This window comes from Rhinopithecus roxellana, chromosome 13 (assembly GCF_007565055.1).
Source record: "Rhinopithecus roxellana isolate Shanxi Qingling chromosome 13, ASM756505v1, whole genome shotgun sequence".
NCBI lineage: Eukaryota > Metazoa > Chordata > Mammalia > Primates > Cercopithecidae > Rhinopithecus > Rhinopithecus roxellana.
Window position 1 is genome coordinate 81,518,688 of NC_044561.1, and position 12,545 is coordinate 81,531,232.

Consider the following 12,545-nt stretch of genomic DNA (forward strand, 5'->3'; position numbering starts at 1 on the left):
ATCTGTTAAGAGAGACTGACTCAGGCTCTCTAGAGAGAGCACGCGGTGGGGCCACAGGCAAGAATTACTTACGGAAAAAGAAAAATCAGGTTTAAAAGAAGTGAACTCTTCCTCTCCAGCGGCGTGAACACAGTACAGTCTCTGTCTCCGGGAGGTCCTGGAGACCTGGAGGAGGTTTGAGGGTCAGCGCACTGGCAGGAAGATGCGAGAGTGGGAGCAGAGGAACCTATGTAGAACATCAGGCCTGTCCATGACAGCGTAGGTAGGTTTGGAGTAAGGAACGGGGAAAGGGAATGGTTTGGATTAAAGTGGGCACGCCAAAGCCAGGAGTTACGGGAAGGCAGCGAAGAGAGGATTAAGCATGCACAGTTTGCCCGGGACTCCGGGAGTGCGGGGAGTGGGGACGCACGCTGCCCAGTGCTCTCCATTGCGGAATCTGCTAGCCTCTGATCTAGACCTTCGTCGGGCGCGAGATACCAAGAAAGGTTGATTTCCAGACCTTGGAGTCTCTGAGATAAAGGAACGCCACATCCCTGCCTCAGTCCCGTGCATACTCGTGATCCGGAAAAGCAGCTAACGCCGCTTCTTCCCCCCAGTAGGTGAGGAGTCAATAGGCACACTCAAAGACAAGGAAATAAAGCCGGTTGTGACACCGTGAGAGCTGGTTAGCCCAACTACCCTTTCAGGGGAACGTCCACCCCACCTCTGCTGCCGAGCTTGGAAAACTGGCGAGGAGTCGCAGTCCGGGACAAAACTCCGCCCCCGTCCCCGTGAAGGCAGCCCTTGGCTGGGGGCGACTGTAGAAGAGTGAGTCTGGGGATTGTGCACAATGAGAGGGGGTGGTTCTCTGGGGTAGCAGAGTCCGCGGACCCTTGTCTCAATCCCGGCCCCTTTCCCGCAGCCAGCTGTGCGCGATCGGGACCACACAGTCCTCGCTGCAGCCTTCTGCACGATCGGGCATAGAGAAAACCTTACAGTTTGTCGCCCCCTGTCGTCCCCCGGCTGGGCATCGCGGGTTCCAGAGCGGCAGGCTAGGCTTGGGGAAAAGTGGCCCTAAGATGAGATTGCAGAAGGAAAAGAAACGTCTCTCCCACCTCCCAAGGAGGCAGCTTAGCCCTCTCCATGGCCCGGGGACAGCTACTACTAGTCAGCGCTGAGCGCACAGAGGTAAAGAGCTCGCGGATTCTGCGTTTTTACTTGGCTGGGTTTGGCACCGTATTTCAACTTGTTCTGGGCGCGGAGTGCAACAAAGTGCCGCTTCCAGGGTCGCGGGAGCCTGTTAGCTGAGGGCGCACTCAGAAACCTGGGGCAAAACTCTTCCTCCTGGGGCTGGACTCCTACCAGGGCAGAGGATGGATGTGAGGGTACCCCAGCGGCCTCGGGCCCTCGCCCAGTTTTTCCCAAGGCAGGGAAAGAAAGAGAGGCAAACTCTGTGCCAAAATCGGGAGTCAAAAAGGAGGCGCGAAGGGGTGTCTGTCCTTCTGGGAACTGGGGTTGGCAGCAAGGGGGGTTGCTGGTGAGTACTCCCTTGCTGCACGCCACCTGAGCCGTGAACTCAGCACCTGAAACTTCAGACTGCTAACCACCCAGGGGTTCGGTGACAGGGCTGCTCTTGGAGCTACAGTCGCCCCCACTTCAGGTCTCCTACCTCGCTTTGATTTTTGGTGGGAGTTAAAACAAGTAACAGGCCGGGATGTTCCCGGGGTCCATGCATTTCAAGGTCTCCAGGAGAAACCTTAAAAAGCTGATTTAAGTCCAACTTGGGCATACAGGTGCGCATTTCGGTTCTTGTGGGAAGTAGCAGAGAACAGAAAACACAGGTGGCACTCTCCGAGGGCCCCGGCCAGGCTTGGGCCTAACAACGAACGCTGGTACCCACCAGCAGCAGCCTGCAGGGGCCGCAGGGCCGGGATCCGGGGTCTTCCTCACGATGCCCTAGCCTCAGGCCTTAATAGGCCTGCTTTCCCTCCTGCATGAGTCCTGGCTTTGCTTAGGACCTGCGCTTTTACTGTGTTTTTAAGAGCACTGAGCCCTGAGTCCCGTGGTTCAAAATCAAAGTCAAATTGAGTCTCTTAATTTTCTTCTTAAATTTACTTTTGAAGAGAAAAAAAAAAGCAGCTCAGGCTACAAACGCACTTTATGCATCATGTACCAAGCTCCACACGTACACATGCCCTCAGTTTTGCAAAAAAGATCCGCCACACCATACTTAAAAATAAGAAGAAGAAAATTGACGAAAAGAGAAATGAGGAGCTGCTAGCTGCAAAGAAACTATGGGAAGAAAAGCTGAGGCAGCTCAGGGAGCTGCAAACCCTCGGGAAACGCGAACAGCTAACAAACCAAAAGTTGGCTTGTGCGACAAAGCAACGAAACTCCGCGGGGAGTGACTGCGGCGATGGAAGAAGGGGGGCGAGGAAGGGAGAGGAAGACTGGATTCTGAATTGGCGCCTGTGAGCGCTGCCTCGGAGCGCGAGGTCAGTGCGTCCTCCCTACGTTGTGGATCCTCAAGGACGAGGTGGGGAGTGCGTTTTGCACAGAGCCTGCCTCTCCTGACTGGGACACACAGACTCTCCAGACCCCAAATGGAAGGTGTTGAGGACCCTACAAGCTGGCAATGAAACAGAGCCCCCAAGAGCGAGAAATAACGTCCTTGGCTTCGCAGACCCATTCCCGCGGCTTATTTTCATTTGGCCTGCAGCTGATCAAGGCGGTCCTAAAGTTGGTTCTTTGCCTAGGTGTGCATGATGTTCGCTACCCTGGAAACGCTTATTATCTAAAATGAGTCGGGTCGGCAGTGGTGGATGGAGCATCGTTTCCTCTGACACTGGCCACTACGAACGAGTAATGTCCTTGGAAATGTATGGCGAGAGAAGCCAGGAAAACTTTTTTCGTTTTCCTAAAATGAAATGAATGAACAAGAATAGGTGAACATTTTCAATGTGATTAACAAAACGCTGAAAGACGAGTGCTCCCCAATTCTGTTCAGAGATGTAAGAAAAAAGCAAATTAGAAAACTGATTTGCTGTGAAACTTGCACTAGAAATAAATAGGGGGAAATTGAGTATTGGCAACAAAGATCTAAGATACTTTCTACCCTGCAGTGCAGGGATCTACTACATTAATAACATTTATTTTGGAGTAGAAACATTTTAAACGTGGAATTTGGCTGATAAAAATAAACTACAGAGAGTTGGTGCCCTTTGTAGGAAGAAACGGTTTCTAGAGCCTTCAGGAGGATCTGGCATTCTTGCCATTCTTGTGTGTATATCCTCACTAGCCCCAAATCGAGTTCTGCAGATTGCTATTATGTCTCTCTCTTTCCCTGGTAATGAGCATGTCAAATAAGCCTCAATTTCCTCTTATATAAAATGACTTCTACCATGCAATTAGATCTTATTTAATTTCATTTCATCAACATGAATGCCTGCAGAAATTTCCAGACATGGGTCAAAATTCCACCTTTGCCGTGAGCGCTCAAAAATGTTTAAGTGACAGTATCAAGTCTAAATGTCACTAATAAAATGGAAATTATTTGGGAAACTTGAAATGTCCATGTGTCACATCTCCCGGGTATTTGGAAAAGGGGAGATCTAAGAGTAGCCACAGGGGTACAAAGGATAGAAATAGCATTTGTGAAGGGAGCTGAGAGGGAGGTGGTGTAAATGCCTGCAGGATTACTCGCAAAGGCAGCAGTAAGGAGGGTCTCCTGCTGTCTAGAGGATACCCCTGCAGATCTGACTAGCTCAGCTGCAATTATTGACACGTGTGAGACATCTACACTGGCCCAGCCTAATTGGAACCAGTTTGAATTGTGTTGCCCTTGAATGCAAGGGTCATGCTTTGGAAATTCTGTTCCTACATGGTATAGAACCTGAGTAATGGGCAAGGAAGCTGAAGGACCCATGTGGAGCCCTTTGTCTTGATTAAAGACAACATCAAGCCAGTCCTTGTTTGCCTGGATTTGTCTAGTTTCTTATTAAATAAGACCAGTCCTCTCCAATCTTCAGCACACACCCACACAAAAACATAATTCAAGCCCTGAAAATGAGATAGGTAGAAGGTTTGCACAAAGGAACACTAACACCTGCAGGTGTTAAAGCCAAAGTACTGCCCCCATCTTCAGTATCCACTTCTTCCATTATTAAAATTATGATTAGAATTAGATGCTAAGGCTTTTATGTTTTATATCCAGCATACTATTTAGAAACACTGCTATTTTGGAATAAAGGCTTTGTTACAGGGTTGTGTAAACTCAGAAGTCTTGAAGTCCTCTATAATTGAATATTCTCATGAAAGTAGGTTCTCCTTCACATTCATTTAATTTCTCACATGTATGTCACTGTTATTTCTACCCACCATGGCATAAATCATTTTCCTTGTTAGAAATCAAGTGTCGTTTATGATGAGCTTTCTTTAAGGCACAAATGGATAATTTTTACTTGTGAGTAACTTTTTACTGTCTGCCTAGCCAATCACTTTTAACTAATTATTGTTCTATATATGTTTGTCTCTAATTGCTATGACATCCCCGTGCTTGCTACATATACATACATACATACACACACACACCAAAAAAAATACCCACACACACATATAATATGTCCGCAGCTTGGTGATGGTTTTAATTTTCTTCTCCCTCCCCCTTGTGTACGGGCTATGAAGTTTTATTGAAGACCCGTAATGCCTCCGGTTTTGATTTAGTGTTTTGGAGTTTGTGATCTCATTGCCTGGCATGGAAAATATTAGACAGGGTCTGTAGATTGCATGCAGGAAAAGACCCGCATCACCACCGTGGGTGAGTGTTTCTCCCCAGTCCTGCAATAAGCCAACTGAACAGCCATCTAGAGTTGATGTTCTGTTCTGTGCCGTTGAATAGACACCACTTAACCAGTCCTGCTTTCGTAAAGGGTTCTTTAAGAAGCACTGAATCTCAACTGGTGCTGCATATTTAACTCACCAGAGGGAGACTTAGAAGGTCCTGATGCCTGGGCCCCATCCCCAGAGATTCTGGTTGAATTTTTCTGGGCTGTGGCCTGGACACTGGGATTTTTAAGAGCTGCCCAGATGATTCTAATGCGCATTAAAGTTTGAGAATCTTTGCTTTAGGAGAAACTGGGAAGAGAAGGGCTGGTGTAACATGATACTTCTTGCTTCACAAGTGTTTTCCTGGATGCCAGAGGAAAGGCTGGCGGCTCACTGGTCTCACCTCTGGGAACACCTTACAGTGGCTCACAAAAACTTATTTAAATCCATGTCTAAAACAGCCTTCCGGGGCATTTTCACACTATATCACTTTGACTTCTCCTGGAAACAGCTGAAAAGGGAGAACACTGCCTTCCCAGGCTGGGTTGGCTGCCTGAGGTTTGTCGTCTTTAAAGATTCCTTTGTCTTCCTGCCCTCACACAGGTGACCCCAGCCTCCTGTTTAGGTGTAAGCGTCTGTACAGCTTCACTGTACAGTAAGCTGGAGGAGGTGGGGAGCAGCAGAGAGTCAGTGACTGACCTAGCCACTCGGGCTGACAGATCAACTTTGGGAGACGTGGCAATGAATCGTAAATGCTACGCAATGGGAGAATCGGAATGATTTCATTGTCTGAGGAGGTGGGAGTTGAACTCGACTCTTAGCACTGTTAAATAACACTTAAATAGCACAGTTCTCTAGATATGTAAAGTCACAGGGCAATCATAACTCTCGAGCTTCTGATACCATCTGAGAAATACAGAATCTTCTGAAGGGCCCAGTGTAGTTTGTATCTTTATGACTAGTGGGATTGCTAACATTATTTCATTGCCATGCAGCTTAAAACGGGGGTGACTCTTGCACACTGGCTAGGGACTACTGTATTGCAGATCTAAGCATTGCTCTTATCCAGACCCGGACTTGTGGTCCTGATAGAACACTTCACTTATCCTCTTCCAAGTCTCAGAAATCATATAAAAGAAAGCTCCTTTTTATTCTCACTAGCCTCACCTTGGTAATAAATGTTAAAATCTAAACTGCTTTAGTTGATTTGACTTTTATTGTTTTGTAAGCTTATTCTAAAATACAAACCGCATTTCATTTTTTAAACAAGTTCCAAAAAAATCTGGAAGTAACTGCATCACTGTAGGACCTTTACATCCTCAAAAGGTACGTAAAAGTACAGCATTGGAAGCAATGGTTTTTCAGATTCTTTTTCGCTATAAAATGTTGTTACTAGGTCACTATTAAGACTAAAAGAGCAAATACACAAATTCTTGAGGGGCTTTGGGTCTTGTTTATCTTTTAAAATCTTACATGGACACCTCTTGAGAAGATCTTGAAATGCATATTTTAGAAACCTCATCAGTTTTTTTTAAAGTATCTTGTAAAATATTCTTTACATTCATCTACTTTAGTAAAATTAACTGTATGTTATATGAGATGCTAAAATAGTTTAAAGGTACATGAAAATTAATAATAGCAACAACAGAAACCAAAATGTCCTTAAAATGACATTTAATATTTGGTATTTCTCTGCAATACTCAGAAGCTTAAGGGCTATAAGGTTACTGGAAATGCAGTAACAGATGCTGAACGAGGGTGCAGGACTGTAGATTTTATGAATGGGTATGCTGAGAAAATAAGTTTTGACAAGGTTCCTAGGCATTTCAACGTTGGCAAAGTAGATAATTGAATTAACATCCGTCAGACTGGGAAATGCTCTACATTTGGAATATCGCTTTTTGACAGGCCAACAAGGCAAGAGCTTTGCTCCCCTGTAATGGGTACCCTATAACAGTACTGTCCATTTCATTTTACATAATAACACCTCTGGCTGAGCCCAAATTCTGTGTGGTTTGATCTCTGTTATGCAATTTTGTTATCCAAAATATAATCCACTTCGTTTTGCAAGGGGCTGGTCATTTCATGTGCGGGACATGTGTTCATGTCTGTGATGTCAGCCAACTGATTTGGGCAGAGTGAATCAGGCACTTTCGTCTTACTTTCTCTTTAAACTGGGGTGTAAGTAACTGTGGAAGAGGAGCTGTGGAATTGGCTGGGGCTTGGCATTCAGAAGAACTTTAATTTGGACGAATAGCTTTAGGCAGGGTTTGATGGCATTTTGTTACGACTCAGGCTTGGGGTTCTGCCATTTTAGGCTGTACTCACCTGCCCTTCATTACAGAGGGAGTGAGGATTTAATTAACGACCCTCTGTTCTCATTGTGCCTTCAGAGCTTCTCTTTGCAGTTCTAGTATTTAGGCTGCTAGGAAGGTTGAAGAAATCTGTGATCAGACACAATTAGAGCTACTACCCATGGCGAGTGCCTCTGCATGCGTGCGCGCGCGTGCGTGTGTGTGTGTGTGTCTATTTCATTGTCGAGTAAGCACACAGAGGGTCTACACATTGTCTTTAAGGCTCAGTATTTGTAGGTCAAAAAATGCATATGCACCTCAAACTCAGAAAATCACCTGGCTACAGAAAAGCACAATATCGACAAGTCTAGGCATTTTTTAGCTCAAAAGTCCTCAGGCTGAAATCCACGTTCTGCATTCCGCCTCCTGAGGCTTAATCTCATGGATCTCATGGACCTCAGTGTTCTCATCTATAGGATAGGGTCATGGCCAGGGCCAAATGATCTAACCACAGAAAACACTTGATGACAGGAGGTGCTGAATCACTGGCCATTATTCTCATTATACTATTTTTCCATACTTTTTTTGAGACAAGGTCTTGCTCTGTCAGGCAGGATGAAGTGCAGTGGCACAAACACAGCTCACTACAGCCTCGACCTCCTGGGATCAAGCCATCCTCCCACTTCAGCCTCCTGAGTAACTGGGACTACAGGTGCACGCCACCACATCTGGCTAATTTTTTAAATTTTTTGTCTCACTATGCTGCCCAGGCTGGTCTTGAACTCCTAGCCTCAAGAAATCCTCCTGTCTCCGCCTCTCAAAGTGCTGGAATTACAGGCATAAGCCACTATGCCCTACTTATTTTTCTATACTGTTAAAAAACTAATACAGTTTAATTTGTATCTTTTTTTTTCTGACGAAGTTTCTCTCTTGTTGCCCAGGCTAGAGTGCAATGGCATGATCTCAGCTCATCACAACCTCCACCTCCCAGGTTCAAGTGATTCTCCTGCCTCAATCTCCCGAGTAGCTGGGATTACAGACATGTGCCACCACGCCCGGCTAGTTTTGTATTTTTAATAGAGACGGGGTTTCTCTATGTTGGTCAGGCTGGTCTCAAACTCCCGACCTCAGGTGATCCGCCCACCTTGGCCTCATAAAGTGCTGCGATTACAGGCATCAGCCACAGCTCCCGGCCTTTATGTCTCTTTTATAGGACATCTGTTAAACATGCTGTGGATGATTTGCCAATAGAAATATGTATAAACCAAGCCATCTTAAATTTAGTCTCGAGAAGAAAACAGCCCTATTTTTCTGAGTTTCCATTTGCTTGCCACGTTCTTCCCTGGTTCAGAAGCACTTCACAGGGCTGGTTTCAAGACCCTGAAGTGACACTCACTAGGAAGACAGGGTCAGCAGCGTCTGTTGCCAATAGAAGATGAGTGATGGAGGTGGTGAGTGACAGCTATACGCTCTCCAGTTTCAGAAAGCCGAGGAAGACGGCAATCCACAGCTGGCCCGGTATTTTCCTGTAACACGGGAGAACTATGGTTCTTCCTGAGGTCCAGTCCTCTTGAAATGCTGGGCCCTGCACTATACAGGAATCACCGGCTCATTCTGGTTAAATCCACTGTAACATCAAGCTCTTCCTTTGTCAGAAAGAAGAAGATATTTTACTTCTGTGTTTACTTTTATGCTTTTTTTGTCCTGAGTGTGGTTTTTCCCCTTCCTTGTTTGCCTTCTGAACATGTTCTTTCACCAGGAGCTCCCTCAGGGAATGGGCCCAGTCCCTCACAAATCAAGCCTGGGCTTGGGGTTCAGGGACTGGCTCTCTGAGCAGGCCCCTGCTTGTGACAAGGGTTCCTGACTAAGGAATAGTGAGACTTGACTCTTCCATTTATCCCAAGTTACCATTTTTCAAAAAATTCACACCTCTCTTGGGTTGCCCCCCATCTATAACTTTTCCCCATTCCCTGAAGTGCCTGATGTCTAAGATTTTAGTGAAGTGACATCTTCTATTATGAAAATGTTGTACTCTTGGGATAAGCAGGCTCCTAGTTATTCATCTTTATTAATGCAGTAGAGTGCTGTAGGGAGCTCATGGCTTCTGTTCACCGTGAGGCTGGGCAGCTGTGTATTGTAGGAAACACTGCCCAGCTGCCCAGATCCCCCCACCAGCACTGAGACACTCATTCCCTCAAGGCTGGTGGCTCACAGCAGAGCCTCCTTCCCATTGCCCTACGCTAAAGAGAACCATAAAACCCAAGCAAACACCCCCCTTCCTGGGGACCACTCACTGTGGAGTACAAAAGCTTCAATGGAGGACAAGTCTGAGGACCATCCCAGCACCAGAGCTCCATGGAAGATCAGCTTGAGACTGCTTTGCTACTGCGTCATGGTCAGACTTCTCTCCTGGTCAGCCCTGCCCCTCATCCCTCACAGGTATCAATCCTGAGAACTCTTCCCAGTACACCAGCTGCCTGCCGGGAAACCCAACCCATGCCATGCCAACCATGTGGGTTTGTTATGACAGTTTCCTTGCTGCAAAGATGAAGGCATGGAGATAAAATCATTGATACCTAATCACAGAGAGATAGAAGCCAGGGTGGCTCCAGCCAGCTCACAGCCTTCCTGCCCTGGCAGAAGGAATTATTCTGAGAAGGTGGGAGTTCTTGCCAAAAGGAAATGATTTAGCCTGTAGTGCTCCAAGAGCAAGGAGGGGGCAGGCTGAGCTGCAGCCGGGCCACATCAGAGTTAGATTACCATCGGGTCTCTTAGAATCTCAGAGGCAAGAGAAAGGCAACGAATATGGAGGTGGGAGGGCTCTGGGACAAATGCAGCAATTTAAGAATGTGGTCTGGCTCTGTTTCTAGCACATAGAGATTTCTGAAATGGAAAAGCAACAGAACCTTCTAGGGACCCCACAAATTAGAACTTGGGAACATAAACTATGTTGGTGGGCTCATACCAGCTCTAAAAAATAGCTTCATTGAGCAAATTAATCAAGTCATTTTGATCACAAGGAAAACCTACATCTACTGAGAAATAAATGATTTTCAGACCTTTTAGGAGGTGGTGTTAACATATAATCCATTTGAGCAAATATAAAGTTCATTCTTTCTACAGTCGACATCCGCTGGTGAGGCAGGGCAAGAGGCAGTTTCTGCCTTTGAGGACTTTGTGTTCTGCTCACCTGCTTCCTAAACTTGGATGTGCCTCTCCTGTTAGTACTTGGCAGTGGGATGGAGGGAGCGTCTGCCACGGGAAAGCACGTCTTCCTGAAATCTCAACCTCACCTAATGATTTTGGAAAATAACATTATTTTGATATGAAAACAAGTGTAGACTCTTCATGGCACAAGATCGAAATTTTTGTCCATTTGAAGGACAGAATAGAAAACATTAAAAAATGCCGCCCTGGTTGTCTAGAACCCAGGCTGAGGTCCCTTTCCGGAGTTGCAGGGCATTTGCCTCTGGGAACCAGGAGGGGGTGCTGTGGCAAAATAGTTTGAACCCCACTGTAAGTAGAGGGAACCCAAGGTAAACACACAGTTCTGAGACTGAGGAGGCCATGGGCCGCCAAAGAACACGGGGCATTTCAGGAAGGAATTGGCATCTCAGACGGACCTTGACGAATGGGTGGATTTTGACAGGCGGAAGTCCAGAGGCCAAAGGAAGGACAGGAAACGTCTCCCTGGGAAAGCAAAAGTGGTGGCAGAGGTAAAGTCACAGGAAAGCAGGCTTGAGACAGTTTGGTTCAGGAAAGGAGCTGGGCAGTGTGGGATGTGGTAGCGCAGAGAGCGGGAAAGAGGGTTAAGGTTGAGTACTCGTGAGCCCAAAAGGCAGGTTAAAGTGCAGTTACTGAATTGAGGGGGGCGTCCTCTGAGGGAAGAGGCCCAAGTGGAACATTGACTTCAGCCTGAAGAGGCTTCCTGACTCACTTGCATCCTGTGACCCAGGCAAGTCATCTAAAATCCGAACATCTGTTTTTCCATCTGGAAAATGAAGTCACAACAGAACCCATTTTGTGAGGATGGCCAACCATTAAATGAAATGAAAAAGATAAGGTGTTTGGCCGCATGTTCTCACTCATAGGTGGGAACTGAACGATAAGAACACTTGGACATAGCATGGGGAACATCACACACCAGGGCCTGTCATGGGGTGGGGGGAGGGGGGAGGGATACCATTACGAGATATACCTAATGTAAATGATGAGTTAATGTGTGCAGCACACCAACATGGCACATGTATGCATATGTAACAAACCTGCACGTTGTGCACATGTACCCTAGAACATAAAGTGTAATAAAACAATTTTTTAAAAAAGATACAGTGTTTGGTACAATGTCAGCTACATAGCAAGTGCTCAATAAATGATTGTTATTATAATAATATTATATAGCTATAATAGATGACAATTTTCATATAATACATAATTGTTATCATGGTTTTCAAGACTAACCATGACAGTACTGAGAAATCAAGAGAAAACCAGATGAGCTGTGAGTTCAGAATGCCAAGAGAGGAAAGATGCTCAGACAGGCGTCCTTGCTTGGCTAACGGTGAGACGATCTTAGCTATTCACTAAGGCAGAATTTCTGCAAGCCGTAGCCTGCTGGCATCCTAGATATTCCTCCCTGGAAAGCAGCAAAGTCTCATTTTTAAAATCTCTTCTGAGTTGAGTTGCACTTTCACAATGTTCTTCCTCTCTGTACTCCCATCCTAAAGCACTCAGTCTTGGAAGCAACCCCTGGAAATCAAAGCAGCCCTCAGAGGATGGCCTGAAGGGGCCAGACCGCAGAGGGAAGCAAAGGCAGGAGTCAAGGAGCCCAGTCAAGGGCCACCGTGGGCTTCAGTAGGGGAGGACTCTGGGCAGAATCACCTCTGTTTGCTTCCTTTAACTTGACTTTCAGACACCAACTTCTCCGCCATTGTCCGTCTTCTAGGTCTCTGCCCAGCTGCTAGTAACTGGGGGTTCCCCAAAGCCAAGGGCTGGGCCGAGTCTTCAGGCTTCTTATGTGACTGTAGGGTCAGCCCTGCAGTTCAGGGAACCCCATCTTCAGCCTGCTGTGGGACCGTGACCCTGCTTCCCATGGACCCCTGGCCTACCCTCCTGTCTTCTCTCACTTTCAAGCTCCATGGAAAGGACGGTACTGTTTCCTCACTCTCCTCACCTCTGGCTCAGCCAGCCTCTCTTGCTGCGGTCTTCCATTGCCGCTGGCTGTATCAGAACGTGTTCCAGCCTTCTCTGAAGTGGTCTTTGCATCATGCCTTGCCCTCCATCCCTTCTGCCTTCCTGCTGTCGAGGCTCTAATCTCCCCCAAGATCGCCCAAATCTTGTGATTTTTTTCTCTTCCTTCACTCATGACTCCTTTCAGCCCCTGCACCCTAAAATGTAACTATTCTCAATCTCTTTAGTTTTACTTTTTCCTCTCTGGAGGACCTCTGC

At 46.6% G+C, this 12,545-nt stretch overlaps 1 long non-coding RNA gene across 1 annotated transcript in view; it reads left to right on the plus strand.

Annotated features, from left to right (window-relative positions):
- The first annotated feature begins 546 nt into the window (after window positions 1-546).
- The window catches only part of LOC104666940, a 93,106-nt gene continuing 81,107 nt past the window's right edge, over window positions 547-12,545 (plus strand). Inside the window, exon 1 of the long non-coding RNA XR_748619.2 lies at window positions 547-807. This is a non-coding gene — a long non-coding RNA (uncharacterized LOC104666940). The remainder of the gene's footprint in view (window positions 808-12,545) is intronic.